A 15,939-nucleotide genomic window follows, 5' to 3' on the forward strand; every position below is an offset into this window, starting at 1 on the left:
AGAAAAACTAGGTAATTAATCCGCCATGGATTAGGAGGTGCAAAACCTTGCCCATAGTCAGAAAATAGGGATCCGCAGCAGCAAAGGGAGGCGTGGCCATGCCTTGGCGCCACTTTCCATTGGCCACGCCCCATCCTAAAACCGGACATATTTCCCTCGACCAATCAGGTCGCTTTAAACTCGCCACACGCACATAAGTTGTGGCTGGGCCCATACTTGCCGACCCCATTTCCCATCGGCCAATTGATGTGGTTTTTGAAGTGTTGTAGTAATAAAGATTCGAATTCTAAGACTTGTGAAGATTAAATTTAAAGGTTTAAATAAAATAATAAACAAAGGCAAGAGGTACTGGGACTAGGATTCCACCAAATATTCAAATTCATGCGATTCACCTATTTATTCTAAATCATTATAGCTCATTCAATAAGAATTTTGACTCTATTTCTTTGCCTAAGGTAGATTCTTAAACTATTAATTGTAAATCTTAAGCATGGCATATCAAAAGAATTAATCCTAAGCCTAAACCATCAAATGAAATGACAATTAATTAAGAAAAATATTTTTTTTTTCTATTTTAATTCAATGCAAATAGTCATATAAAGAATTAAATGAATTTACCACATGATGAATTTTGGTTTCCTCCGTCGTCCCAGAAAAAGGTTTAGCTCCACATAATGAAAAATACGCTCAAAATATATTTTTATAGCTCAAATGGTGTTTACAAAGAAGAAAAGGGAGGAAAATAATATAAACCAGAAGTTTGCAACGCTTAACGGTCGTTACAACTCACTGTTACAACTGTTGCGAAGAACTATAGTTATATGGTGTCGCAGAAGAACCGTCGTTTATGGTTTGGATATGTGAGGGTTAAGAACGACAGTTCTTATCAGTTTATTGTTCTTCAGCTTCTCCTTCTCTGCAGCAGCAGAGAAATCTGCTCTGCAGCTTCTTATTCTTCTCTGTAGCCTATCCCCAACTCTCGATAATTTTAACTGACTCCCAATGATCCTTTTTATACCCAGTAGCACCATCGAATCTCGAGTTAATTACCACATATTCTCTATTATTCTTTTTTATTCTCCTCGGTCTGTTACGACAATAATTTCCCTTTTTATTCTATTTCCATGTCTTCTGGTGGTGTACACGATCCAAACACGTTTGTTACATGACTCTTGGATGAGTTAAACTCGTGTGGCCTCATGCAATCTTCAATCACAGCACAAATATTATCGATAAAATCTCCGACAGAATCTCCCAAAGTTACTCGCAGAAACCCGTGAATATCTTCTGTTCTCTGTTTTAACCAAATCCATATATTCAACCCAGCTTTTTCAAAGCTGAAGGAATTACCAGTCTTGTTTGAGTTTAACAGGCCTAAACAATGCTAAATATTCGATCGAGTCTCACCAGGAATTCTCCAAACCGAATCCAGAAAATCTCGTAGTTTCACAAAAACTTTCTCGTGAATGTTGATTCCTTCTCACCGGTTATAAGGTCCAACTGGATTGATTTCGAATATCACACCACGTCTTTTAATCCCATAGGAACAAACCCATTAAAATTCATCCGTTGAGTCTCTCTAAAATTCCTCCAAATGGTGAACCCTAATTCTGCCAGTCGCCTGCAAAGCTTTTCCGCCAAAACTTAAATTTGAAATGAAGAAGAAGGTGGAGTGCCCCTATCCTGTGCTGGGGTGCGAATAGACATAGGTTCTAAATAGTAAAGAAGATACCCCTTAACCAACATTGAGAGTCCGAATAACACGTGTCCTTCGGGTGCAAATAACATTTTTTCGAACCAATTCTCCACAAGAGCTTATTCTTCCAAAAAAAACTAAAACAAATTTATTAGAGAAATAATGAGTCCTCTATAATGTATTTATGGGTTAAAATGCGTCGCACTTTCGTGCTTATCAAATTCCCCCACACTTACATTTTGCTAGTCCTCGAGCAAAACAGAACATTGACCCGCTACACAGTTGATCATAAAATACGAGAGAGAGAAGACCCGCTACACAGCTGCTCATAATTTTTTTTATAAAATTATATATTTTTAGACCCGCTACACAGCTGGTCATATAATGCAAGAAAAAAGAAAAGACCCACTACACAGCTGGTCATAACCGTAACAATCAAATTATTATTATTATTTTCATATTATATTTTTCATTTTTTTTTTAACTTTTTTTTAGACCCGCTACACAGCTGGTCATAACGTGCAAGAAAAAGGAACAGACCCGCAACACAGCTGGTCATGATTTGCAAGGAATTTCCTGAAAAAATAAAGTAAAAAGTTAACCTCTCCCCCACACTTAAACATTACATTGTCCTCAATGTAATTGAGTCATCCAAGGCAAATATTAAGATGGGAAATGCAAAAAGTAAACGAAAATATAAAAAATAAAAAAATGAAAAAAATACACCTACTGGAATATACAAAAAGGATCCCCATAAACTAACAACCTTAAAATTTGGGGATCAACCCAAAATACAACATTTACAAATGACAGCTTCACACTTATGTTATCACGATGCGGAGACACTGAAACTATCAAAAACAGAGACTTACCTCCAAACCAAGTTTTCACAACACAAGGAAGTGTGTAAAGAACATAATATGGGGATATTATTGGGACTAGGAAATTTTTAATTGGCTCATGCACGATATCAGAATAGGCAAGTCCTCTGGGTACTTAGATGCAAAGTAATACAACAACACTTTAGAAGCACACAATTCTAACCCTAAATTAGGCAACTTTTGGAAGTCTAGGGGTCATGAAACAACCTTTAAGTTGGGTGAATTATCTTGTGGGATGGATTCATCTATGAAATTAGGAAAATCATCCACACAATCATCCACAGGGTCATCTATATGTTCTGTTTGGAACAGAGAGTCACTACAAGATTCATCATCATCAACATATAATCTTTAACATTCAAGAACTCTCAATCTTTGTTCCAAACTAGGCGGTGTGTGTTTGTAATAATTCTCATATATTGTTAAAGGTGATTCTTCACTTACCACCTGTGGAGTAGAAACTCCATACTGTTGCCTACGCTTATATTCAGCAAGCATCATCTCAGATGAGGTTTCTTGATAATTTGATTTTCTACGCTTATATTCCGCCAGCATCATCTTAGGTGACATCTCCTCTGAAGAAGTCATCATCCTCAAAAAGTCCCTGAAAAGAGATACAAAAAGAAACGCATAAAAGGAAGAAAAAAAAGTCTAAAATGAAATGAAAATACTGTACAAAATAAAAATAAACCTAAAAATTAATCTAAAAACAAATCCGCGTCGGCGGCGCCAAAATGATGTGGTTTTTGAAGTGTTGTAGTAATAAAGATTCGAACTCTAAGACTTGTGGAGATTAAATTTAAAGGTTTAAATAAAATAATAAACAAAGGCAAGAGGTACTGGGACTAGGATTCCACCAAATATTCAAATTCATGCGATTCACCTATTTATTCTAAACCATTATAGATCATTCAATAAGGATTTTGACTCTATTTCTTTGCCTAAGGTAGATTCTTAAAATATTAATTGTAAATCTTAAGCATGGCATATCAAAAGAATTAATCCTAAGCATAAACCATCAAATGAAATGACAATTAATTAAGAAAAAACTTTTTTTTTTCTATTTTAATTCAATGCAAGTAGTCATATAAAGAATTAAATGAATTTACCACATGATGAATTTTGGTTTCCTCCGTCGTCCCTGAGAAAGGTTTAGCTCCACATAGTGAAAAACACGCTCAAAATATATTTTTATACCTCAAATGGTGTTTATAAAGAAGAAAACGGAGGAAAATAATATAAACCAGAAGTTTGCAACGCTTAATGGTCGTTACAACTCACTGTTACAACTGTTGCGAAGAACTATAGTTATATGGTGTCGCAGAAGAACTGTCGTTTATGGTTTGGATATGTGACGGTCATGAACGACAGTTCTTATCAATTTATTGTTCTTCAGCTTCTCCTTCTCTGCAGCAGCAGAGAAATCTGCTCTGCAGCTTCTTATTCTTCTCTGTAGCCTATCCCCAACTCTCGATAATTTTATCTGACTCCCAATGATCCTTTTTATACCCAGTAGCACCATCGAATCTCGAGTTAATTACCACATATTCTCTATTATTCTCCTCGGTCTATTACGACAATAACTTCCCTTTTTATTCTATTTCCATGTCTTCTGGTGCTGTACACGATCCAAACACATTTGTTACATGACTCTTGGATGAGTTAAACTCGTGTGGCCTCATGCAATATTCAATCACAGCACAAATACTACCGATAAAATCTCCGACAGAATCTCCCAAAGTTACTCGCAGAAACCCGTGAATATCTTCTGTTCTCTGTTTTAACCAAATCCATATATTGAACCCAGCTTTTTCGAAGCTAAAGGAATTACCAGTCCTGTTTGAGTTTAACAGGCCCAAAAAATGCTAAATATTCGATCGAGTCTCACAAGGAATTCTCCAAACCGAATCCAGAAAATCTCGTAGTTTCACAACAACTTTCCCGTGAATGTTGATTCCTTCTCACCGATTATAAGGTCCAACTGGATTGATTTCGAATATCACACCACGTATGTTAATCCCATAGGAACAAACCCATTAAAATTCAGCCGTTGAGTCTCTCTAAAATTCCTCCAAATGGTGAACCCTAATTCTGCCAGTCGCCTGCAAAGCTTTTCCGCCAAAACTTAAATTTGAAATGAAGAAGAAGGTGGAGTGCCCCTATCCTGTGCTGGGGTGTGAATCGCCATAGGTTCCAAATAGTAAAGAAGATGCCCCTTAACCAACATTGAGAGTCCGAATAACACGTGTCCTTTGGGTGCAAATAACATTTTTTCGAGCCAATTCTCCACAAGAGCTTATTCTTCCAAAAAAAACTAAAACAAATTTATTAGAGTAATAATGAGTCCTCTCTAATGTATTTATGGGTTAAAATGCGTCGCACTTTCGTGCTTATCAAATTCCCCCACACTTACATTTTGCTAGTCCTCGAGCAAAACAGAACATTGACCCGCTACACAGCTGATCATAAAATAAGAGAGAGAGAAGACCCGCTACACAGCTGGTCATAATTTTTGTTATAAATATATATTTTTTTAGACCCGCTACACAGCTAGTCATATAATGCAAGAAAAAAGAAAAGACCCACTACACAGCTGGTCACAACCGTAACAATCAAATTATTATTATTATTATTTTCATTTTATATTTTTCATTTTTTTTTAACTTTTTTTTTTAGACCCGCTACACAACTGGTCATGATTTGCAAGGAATTTCCTGAAAAAATAAAGTAAAAAGTTAACCTCTCCCCCACACTTAAACATCACATTGTCCTCAATGTAATTGAGTCATCCAACGCAAATATTAGGATGAGAAATGCAAAAAGTAAACGAAAATATAAAAAAAAAATACACCTACTGGAATATACAAAAAGGATCCCCATAAACTAACAACCTGAAAATTTGGGGATTAACCCAACATACAACATTTACAAATGACAGCTTCACACTTATGTTATCACGATGCGGAGACCCTGAAACTAACAAAAACAGAGACTTACCTCCAAACCAAATTTTCACAACACAAGGAAGTGTGTAAAGAACATAATATGGGGATATTATTGGGACTGGGAAATTTTTAATTGGCTCATGCACGATATCAGGAATAGGAAAGTCCTCTGGGTACTTAGATGCAAAGTAATCCAACAACACTTTAGAAGCACACAATTCTAACCCTAAATTAGGAAACTTTTGGAAGTCTAGGGGTCTAGAAACAACCTCTAAGTTGGGTGAATTATCTTGTGGGATGGATTCATCTATGAAATTAGGCAAATCATCCACAGGGTCATCTATATGTTCTTTTTGGAACAGAGAGTCACTACAAGATTCATCATCATCAGTATATAATCTTTGACATTCAAGAACTCTTAATCTTTGTTCCAAACTAGGCGGTGTGTGTAGCCTATCCCCAACTCTCGATAATTTTATCTGACTCCCAATGATCCTTTTTATACCCAGTAGCACCATCGAATCTCGAGTTAATTACCACATATTCTCTATTATTCTTTTTTATTCTCCTCGGTCTGTTACGACAATAACTTCCCTTTTTATTCTATTTCCATGTCTTCTGGTGGTGTACACGATCCAAACACGTTTGTTACATGACTCTTGGATGAGTTAAACTCGTGTGGCCTCATGCAATCTTCAATCACAACACAAATACTACCGATAAAATCTCCTACAGAATCTCCCAAAGTTACTCGCAGAAACCCTTGAATATCTTTTGTTCTCTGTTTTAACCAAATCCATATATTCAACCCATATTTTTCGAAGCTGGAGGAATTACCAGTCCTGTTTGAGTTTAACAGGCCCAAACAATGCTAAATATTCGATCGAGTCTCACCAGGATTTCTCCAAACCGAATCCAGAAAATCTCGTAGTTTCACAACAACTTTCCCGTGAATGTTGCTTCCTTCTCACTGATTATAAGGTCCAACAGGATTGATTTCGAATATCACACCACGTCTGTTAATCCCATAGGAACAAACCCATTCAAATTCAGCCGTCGAGTCTCTCTAGAATTCCTCCAAATGGTGAACCCTAATTCTGCCAGTCGCCTGCAAAGCTTTTCCGCCAAAACTTAAATTTGAAATGAAGAAGAAAGTGGAGTGCCCCTATCCTGTGCTGGGGTGCGAATAGCCATAGGTTCCAAATAGTAAAGAATATGCCCCTTAGCAACTGGGCGCCCCTTAGTAATTGAGGTGCCCCTTAACCAACATTGAGAATCCGAATAACACGTGTCCTTTGGGTGCAAATAACATTTTTTCGAGCCAATTCTCCACAAGAGCTTATTCTTCCAAAAACAACTAAAACAAATTTATTAGAGAAATAATGAGTCCTCGCTAATTGTATTTATGGGTTAAAATGCGTCGCACTTTTGTGCTTATCAAATTCCCCCACACTTACATTTTGCTAGTCCTCGAACAAAAAAAAACATTGACCCGCTACACAGCTGATCATAAAGTAAGAGAGAGAGAGAAGACCCGCTACATAGCTGGTCATATTTTTTTTTATAAATATACTTTTTTTAGACCCGCTACACAGCTGGTCATATTCGTAACAATCAAATTATTATTTTTTTATTTTTTTTTATTTTAGACCCGCTACACAGCTGGTCATGATTTGCAAGGAATTTCCTGAAAAATAAAGTAAAAAGTTAACCTCTCCCCCACACTTAAACATTACATTGTCCTCAATGTAATTGAGTCATCCAACACAAATATTAGGATGAGAAATGCATAAAGTAAACGAAAATATAAAAAATAAAAAAAAAAAACACCTACTAGAATATACAAAAAGGATCCCCATAAACTAACAACCTGAAAATTTGGGGATCAACCCAAAATACAACATTTACAAATGACAGTTTCACACTTATGTTATCACGATGCGGAGACACTGAAACTATCAAAAACAGAGACTTACCTCCAAACCAAGTTTTCACAACACAAGGAAGTGTGTAAAGAACATAATATGGGGATATTATTGGGACTGGGAAATTTTTAATTGTCTCATGCACGATATCAGGAATAGGCAAGTCCTCTGGGTACTTAGATGCAAAGTAATCCAATAACACTTTAGAAGCACACAATTCTAACCCTAAATTAGGCAACTTTTGGAAGTCTAGGGGTCTAGAAACAACCTCTAAGTTGGGTGAATTATCTTTTGGGATGGATTCATCTATGATATTAGGCAAATCATCCACAGGGTCATCTATATGTTCTGTTTGGAACAGAGAGTCACTACAAGATTCATCATCATCAACATATAGTCTTTAACATTCAAGAACTCTCAATCTTTGTTCCAAACTAGGCGGTGTGTGTTTGTAGTACTTCTCATATATTGTTAAAGGTGATTCTTCACTTACCACCTGTGGAGTAGAAACTCCATACTGTTGCCTACGCTTATATTCGGCAAGCGTCATCTCATATGAGGTTTCCTGATAATTTTACTTTCTACGCTTATATTTCGCCAGCATCATCTTAGGTGACATCTCCTCGGAAGAAGTCATCATCCTCAAAAAGTCCCTGAAAAGAGATACAAAAAGAAACGCATAAAAGGAAAAAAAAAAGTCTAAAATGAAATGAAAATACTGTACAAAATAAAAATAAACCTAAAAATTAATCTAAAAACAAATCCGCGTCGGCGGCACCAAAATGATGTGGTTTTTGAAGTGTTGTAGTAATAAAGATTTGAACTCTAAGACTTGTGGAGATTAAATTTAAAGGTTTAAATAAAATAATAAACAAAGGCAAGAGGTACTGGGACTAGGATTCCACCAAATATTCAAATTCATGCGATTCACCTATTTATTCTAAACCATTATAGATCATTCAATAAGAATTTTGACTCTATCTCTTTGCCTAAGGTAGATTCTTAAAATATTAATTGTAAATCTTATGCATGGCATATCAAAAGAATTAATCCTAAGCATAAACCATCAAATGAAATGACAATTAATTAAGAAAAATATTTTTTTTTTCTATTTTAATTCAATGCAAATAGTCATATAAAGAATTAAATGAATTTACCACATGATGAATTTTGGTTTCCTCCGTCGTCCGAGAGAAAGGTTTAGCTCCACATAGTGAAAACACGCTCAATTAGGGTTTCGACATGCGAAACCCTAATTTGGGCAAAGTTTCTACGCCAACCAAAGGCAAATAACGTTTCCAGGATCGATGATTGATGCGGCTACAAGGACAATATTTCCACGCCACATATGGGTCCAACACCATGTTGCCAAACCCTAGCCTTAGCATGCCTCCAAGACCTAACTTTGGCCACGGAGACAAATCTTAGCTCTGGCCATGCTATAACGCCACTGGCATGCCGCTATACCACGGCTACTAGCATGCCACTATGCCACGGATACTGGCATGCCGCTATACCACGACTACTAGCATGCCACTATGCCACGGCTACTAGCACCCCGCTATACCACGTCTACTAACATGTCGCTATGCCACGGCTACGCCATTAGCATGCAGCTATGCCATGGATCCACCAGGCGCCGCTTTGCCAATGGCGCCACTCCGCTATACAACAAAATGCGGCCATAATCAATGGCCATCCTTCCTCATGAGATGCAATATCGGCCATCCAAGTTCGCCACCGAACTGACGGACTTGTGCCAAGTTTCAGGCGATCATCTTCCTAAATCTAGTGGCCATGGCTACGCTAGGAGCCACTTGCACCACCGTGCCACTGGCATGTACGAGACATGCCAGCCATGCCACATTGCCAATGGCGTATACCAAAACGCCACCGCGCCGTCATCAGGCACCAACAAAAGGTAGCCATAATCAACGACTACCCTTCTTCATGAGATGCGATCTCAGCCATCGGAGTTCACCACCGAACTGACAAACTTGTGGAAAGTTTTATGCGACCAACCAAAACGAGCCTAATAGCATTACATACTATTTTCCTGCGATAAGTCCCTTGACTTTGACTTTCCGCATGTAGCGAAGTGCTACATGTTTTCCACGAAAACACTCGAGACATCAAACACGTCACAAACTGGGGGAAGCTCATCAGGGTATTGGTCTGGCGGTTTACAGCGTGCAATGCGCCCGTTCAAGAAAGTGTCGTGAAGTGGGACAATTAGTGGTGGTAAAAAGTAACGGTGTAAACGAATTCATTTCCTTCATCATGGAAGCATAAGGTCTGACGGTTACACGAATTCACTCCCTTCATCATGGAAGCATAACGTCTGACAGTTACATGTTGCTCTTTTCTTCCACCAGTCAATCGTTTCACTTCCTATGAGACCAGGGTACGTTTCAATATGACTTGTATAAATAGGCTTCACTTATTTTCACCAAACAACAAGTTTTGGTCGGAAACAACACAATATCTAGAAATAACCTGGTAGCTTTCCATTATGCTAGCCAGTTCTACTTTCAAATATAATTCATAAACAACCACACCTTCAGAATCAACGATTATGGTCTCAACACTCTCTTCGCTTCCCTCCTTAAGACCAACCCTTCTCCTTCACTTTGTGACCGAAGCAAGCCTGGAACGGCCATTTCTTGGTTTAGTCCAGGATTGTACAGATTGATCTCTCGAATAAAAAGTACTCCCGTGCAGTGCATTGTATAGGGTCTAGACTCATTTCTCATCCAAACACACGAAATTACCAAAATCAGCAGAAACGGTTTTCACCCACAAACAACTATTACAATAGATAATATTGTTCTAAGCTTCTTATAGGAGCTTCAACGTTTGGTTTAAGTCTTCATTAAGAGTTGTAACCAAAGTTTGACAGTCTGACTTAATCAAGTGTTTGATGCAATTGTTTTTTTTTCTATTAATGAAAATGATACTACAATTAATATTCAAATCTAAATTGGTTTTGCATTTCATTACATAACATAAAACTTAATCAACATTGAATCCAAACACATGATTCTTAAAGAGTTTATAGCATTCCCCATGATTAAATTCTCCATTGTTAACTTCATTAAACTCGGTGCAGGCCAGAGTTTTTTGAAAAATATAGATATATAGTTAATATGATTTTGATTAATTAAAACTGAGTCATTCAAACTAATTAATTAAAAGTTATTATAACACTCTCGTTCTTTGATGGGCAATCCAGGATGATCTTGGTTAACCATCCACAAAATTTACATATAATTTCTCACAACATTCTTGATGATGGAAAAATAACTTTAAAGTTATTCCTCCTGCTAACGTCGTAAACCTGTGAAACAAACTATCCAATAAATTAAAATTGGTAAAATTCATACCTCCATCATTTGCAACGGATATCCAAACTTGAATAAGAAAAACATCTTCTTCTCGAGTAAAGCAAGCGCAAGCTATCTCGAATGAAAGGTGTAATGAAGGTGAGATTGACTTGTATGAGTGCTTGAATATTTAAAGATGATTGATTTACATCCGTTGGATGACAAAACACTGAGACACATGTGTAACATCCGGAGACCAAGTTTCTACCATTGGAGGTAAAGATTTGATCTCCCGACGTAGTCTCTACAGAGAAGTCTAGGCTCTGTCGCTGGGTAGAGACTACATCGCATGGAAAAGTAATAAATTTACCACTTTTCCATGTAAGTGTCATTTAAGCAAACACCCATAAGGGCAGCATAACTATCAAATTTATTTTTTTGTCCGGTGCATAGGAACCGGCCTTAGGGTGCAACAATGTGCAGAACGAAGAGAATGAACAACACAAGAAAAGGGAAGAAAGAAGTTTGGGTACTACTTTATGAGAAAGTAATTAATAAATCCTAAAAAGAAAAAAAAAAGAAGAGAAAAGATAATTAATAAAAAAATTAATAAAGAAAGGGATATTTTGCGTTTCCTCCCCTTCCAAGATTGCTAATTAACGTTTCCTCCCCAAAAAGATTGAAATTAGTGAATCCTCCCATCGTTAGGAATTCTGTCATCTGCTTGGTTAGCTGAGTCAGTTGTTGTGCACGCATGGCAAAAACTGTACACGTGTTTCCAGACCTTCCCAAAAACTGTACACACGTGACTGAGTAATGAAATACATTTTTTTAAACATTGCAGTCTCATTTTTCAGTTTCTTTTCCAGCTTTTTCTAGAATCACACCTTTGAATCTCACACAAATATCATCACATAACTCATCACTGACTTTTGAATCAATGATCATTTTCATGTCATGTTTTTCTTCAGTTGTGTATTTCCCTTTGAGAAAACATCCATCACACCCATCAATAGGTTTCACTTGTTTCTTGGATGCAGGTGAAGGTTTTGGACAGTTTGAAACCCAATGAGAATCACTACCACACTTGAAACATCCATCTACATATTGTTGTTTGGATCTTGTTGGTTATTGCATAGCCTAATATAACCATTGAAATTCATTGCAGATTGGTTGATTTAGGCACTTTAAGAGTCTCCTTCCTTTGTTAGCATCAATATTTGCTTCTCATTCCCTGCGAATACCATCACATTTTCTGCATTTTGAGTACAGGAATGGGCATTTCATGGTTGAATGTGAAGGTGATTTACGAATTTGGCAGTTGCATCAACACTGGAAATGTATAATTTTATTAGTGTTTCCTCCTCACTGTAAATATACTAATTAGCATTACATCCCCTAATGGCAGAATCACTTACCTTACAGGTGGAGCTGGATGATGAATCCCCCATTGATTCACGTTTCCTTCTTCACTTAAGCTATTTATTTCTTCAGATTGTGCACTTTCAGAAAACTAATGGTAGTGTGTTTCATCAATCGGTCTTCTTATTTATATACAGATGGAAAGAGGATATGAAGAGAAAGTGGTCGTTATTCAACCAACGACACAATTTTGGAAGATTTCCGACCGTCCAGATGATTCATCTTCAACCTTACACGTGGTAGATCTACTTTGAAATTAGTCGAGGCCATTTTGGGAAGGTTTGGAAACACGTGCACAGTTTTTTCCACGCATGCAAAATATCTGACTCCGTTAACCGAGCAGTGGACGGAGTTCCTAATGATGGGAGGATTCACTAAATTCCATCTTTTTGGGGAGGAAACACTAATTAGGGATCTTGGCAGGAGAGGAAACACAAAATAACCCAAAAAGAAAACACTATCACATGCAATTGTTCTCATTATCATTCAATTGCTTTTCGACGTCGAAAAGAATTCAAAGTACACAAACAACTAAAGATTGAAATACAGAATGTACAAGGTCGAATAACCATAGTAAGAGTAACTTTAGACTAAAGGAGCAACATTATAAAAGAGAATTCAATGGTAGTTTGGGAAGCCATTTTACCATTAGAACATGTGATGGACTAAAATGGGAACCATCTTACTCTCACGCGTTGCTCAGGATAGACCTGATCTATCTGGTATTTAGTGTCATAATAAACTGAAGCGATATCCGCAGAACTTGTACAAATGAATACTTCCACAAATTTAAGAAATGGAATTTGACCGAATACATATGAATCAAACTTGTGTGGAGGTACATTAAACTCCCTTGGTTTTGGGTCAGTTACAGTTGGAGGGAGTGTCTAGGATTCTAGGAACATATATATGAACTGATGTCAAGTGAATGACAGAGTTCACGTCAGTCAATGTGGGTGCGGAGATAAAAATCTATGTTGGACCATATCCGTTAATTTAATCGTTATGCATTTGTTTAAGGTTTAGATTCATTTCACGGCGGCACACCCAAATTTACCAAAACCATCAGAATCAGTTTTTACCCCAAAAAAACTGGCGACCATAGTGGGAGATTAATCTGTCGGTTGCAATATCAATTTTCAATTTCATTTTTCAATCCCAATTTCAAGATGGTAGATCTCAGGTCTGGGTCAGCAATAAATCCTGATGTTACCGGCGCTGAAAACGCCTTTGGTGTCAACATTCCTTCCGGTGACGTCAATGTACCACCTGTCAGCACGATCAACACCCGCGACAACACAAACTCTACCACCAACACCAACGGCGTAGGAAACGTTCCCTCGGGCGTTACACCTCCAATCACCAGATCCATAGCCGCTTCCGCCACCCCCAATGTTTCTTCAAGTGTGACTCCCCCGGTTGTCACCAGAGTCGCTACCCCTCCCCCATCAGGACGAGAGACTGGAGGAGACAGAGGAATCCAACCCCCTATTACCATTGCTGATTTGATGGAAAGGCAAGAAATTATTGCTAAGGCTCAGACGGACATGGCTTCAACCCAGAAAGAGGTACTCACTTTCCTCAAGATACTAACGGAGCGGCTACCGCAAGAACCATGTCAACCCCAAATAGAGCCAATGATGAATACTTTTAATACTCATGGCGCCAGTACCTCAGCAGGACACGCCTTTGTAGATGAAGAGGCTCGTTTTACTCCTGAACGTCCATGGGAAAGGAATCAACCATCCAATTTTATCACGTGTGAAGATTTAGAACGACTTCTCCAAAATCGAGACAGAGGAAACCCGGTGGACATGCACCAGCATCAATCTCCTTATCCTCCTGATGTGCAAAGAGTCCATCTTCCGAGAGGATAATCTTCTACTCAATTCCCCCTTTATGATGGTACTGGTAATGCACGTGAACATATCTCTCGTTTTCTGGAATCTTTGGGAGAGCACGACTACAATCATGTCCTCCGCCTGAAGGAATTTTCAAAGTCACTTACTGGAAGAGTGTACACCTGGTACAACAACATCGCACCAAACATCATATCCAACTGGTGTGACATGGTTATCGCTTTCTACAAGAAGTATTTCTTCGTGTCTAAGCAAATCACCTTTTAGGATTTAGGGAGAATGTTTCAACGGAAAAATGAACATCCAAATGACTACGTCAAGAGATTCAGAATTCAGGCACTGGATTGTCACGATCCAAACGTGACTGAACAACAATTGGTGGAGTCATGTATTAACAGCATGGTTCCTATTTACTGCGCTTTGCTGGAGAATCTACGCTTCCAGACATTCTCTGAACTCCATGAAGCTGTTAAGCGGTCGGCTACAACGACACCAACACTATTAGAAAGGACCAGACCAGCCAGGCGAAACTCGAGGATACAGACGCCTCATCAACAAACAATATAACGCTGGCACCTCTGTAAGCGTAGTGAGTGAAGGAGGAAAAGGGAAAGCTCCGGTGGCAGAACAAAAACCCAAACGTGCAGCACCGACATATCAGGCGGCTCTACCTCGGAAAACCGCGACTAAAACCCCTGTGCAACAACAAGAAGCTGGAGAGGCCGCTCTAGACTTCCCTTTTCCGATCGAGGAAATAATTGAACTCCTGGAAGCATGGATTCAAGATGATGCTATCAAACTGCCTCCTATCAGGCACCCGCCAACTGAAGAGGAAATGGAAAATCCCAAATATTGTCGTTACCACAGGTTCGTCCATCACCCGACCAACGAATGCAATAAATTGAAGCGCATTTTCAAGGAAAAGGTGGATGTGGGAGAACTTCAACTGGCCAATGAGGGAGTTCACATAGATCCTCTTCCAGTCAGAAGTTGTTTGCTTTCTGGGGACTCTGTTCACAAAACTTTGCAGTCCATGATGCAACGTGTGTGCGGAATCCTGTATTTCTCCAAGGCACAACGTCAAGACATATTTGCAGCCCTCAATCGCGTTGTGTCGGGCAAGCGGCTTTTTTCAGTCGATGAAGCCACTCCCAAATCCCAACCTCTATTGAGAAACACTGTTGGAAAATGTAACTGGGATTGTTGACCACTGCATACCTAAAGAATACCGAGTTCGATAGCACGCTGATTGACGCGGCCTCTGACTTCAACATTGTTACCGTCAAGACTCTGAGAGCCGCAGGAATTTCAAAGCAGGAGGCTACTCACTCCCCAATTGTGATCAAAATCCCAGAAGGAGAAGCAAAAAATGCTTACGAGTACATTAACCTCGAAATCAAGGTGGGAGATGTTATAACACATGCCAAATTTCATGTAGTTAGGGAGTACCCAAATCATGATATGGTTCTGGGGTGCTCGTGGATACACAACAACAAGGCGAAGTTAGGAGTGTGACCTTTGCCAGTGTCTATACCTGAAAGGGTCTCCAACGAGCCGTCCAATCCTGAAGATTATTGTATTAATAATTCGCGAATGTGACACAACTGCCTGAAGAGAGCGTATCAGCATTTTTTCGCAGATTTCGTACACAAGTAAGTCTTATTGAATAACCCTTTTTGCAACTAGTAACTCCTTCTTCCGCCAAGGATTGGGGACTCGATCCTGTTACCAACCCATCCATCACTAGGAGATGTGAATGGGATGTTGGTCCTTTCAAATATTTCGTCAAGAACCTAGAAGTCGTCACAGTTAAAAATGAGAAATCTAAGAAAGTAATGGCGCAATGCCCAAACCCATTCCAAGTTGGACATATGGTAGTAAAAATCGT

This window comes from Papaver somniferum, chromosome 4 (assembly GCF_003573695.1).
Source record: "Papaver somniferum cultivar HN1 chromosome 4, ASM357369v1, whole genome shotgun sequence".
Taxonomy (NCBI): domain Eukaryota; kingdom Viridiplantae; phylum Streptophyta; class Magnoliopsida; order Ranunculales; family Papaveraceae; genus Papaver; species Papaver somniferum.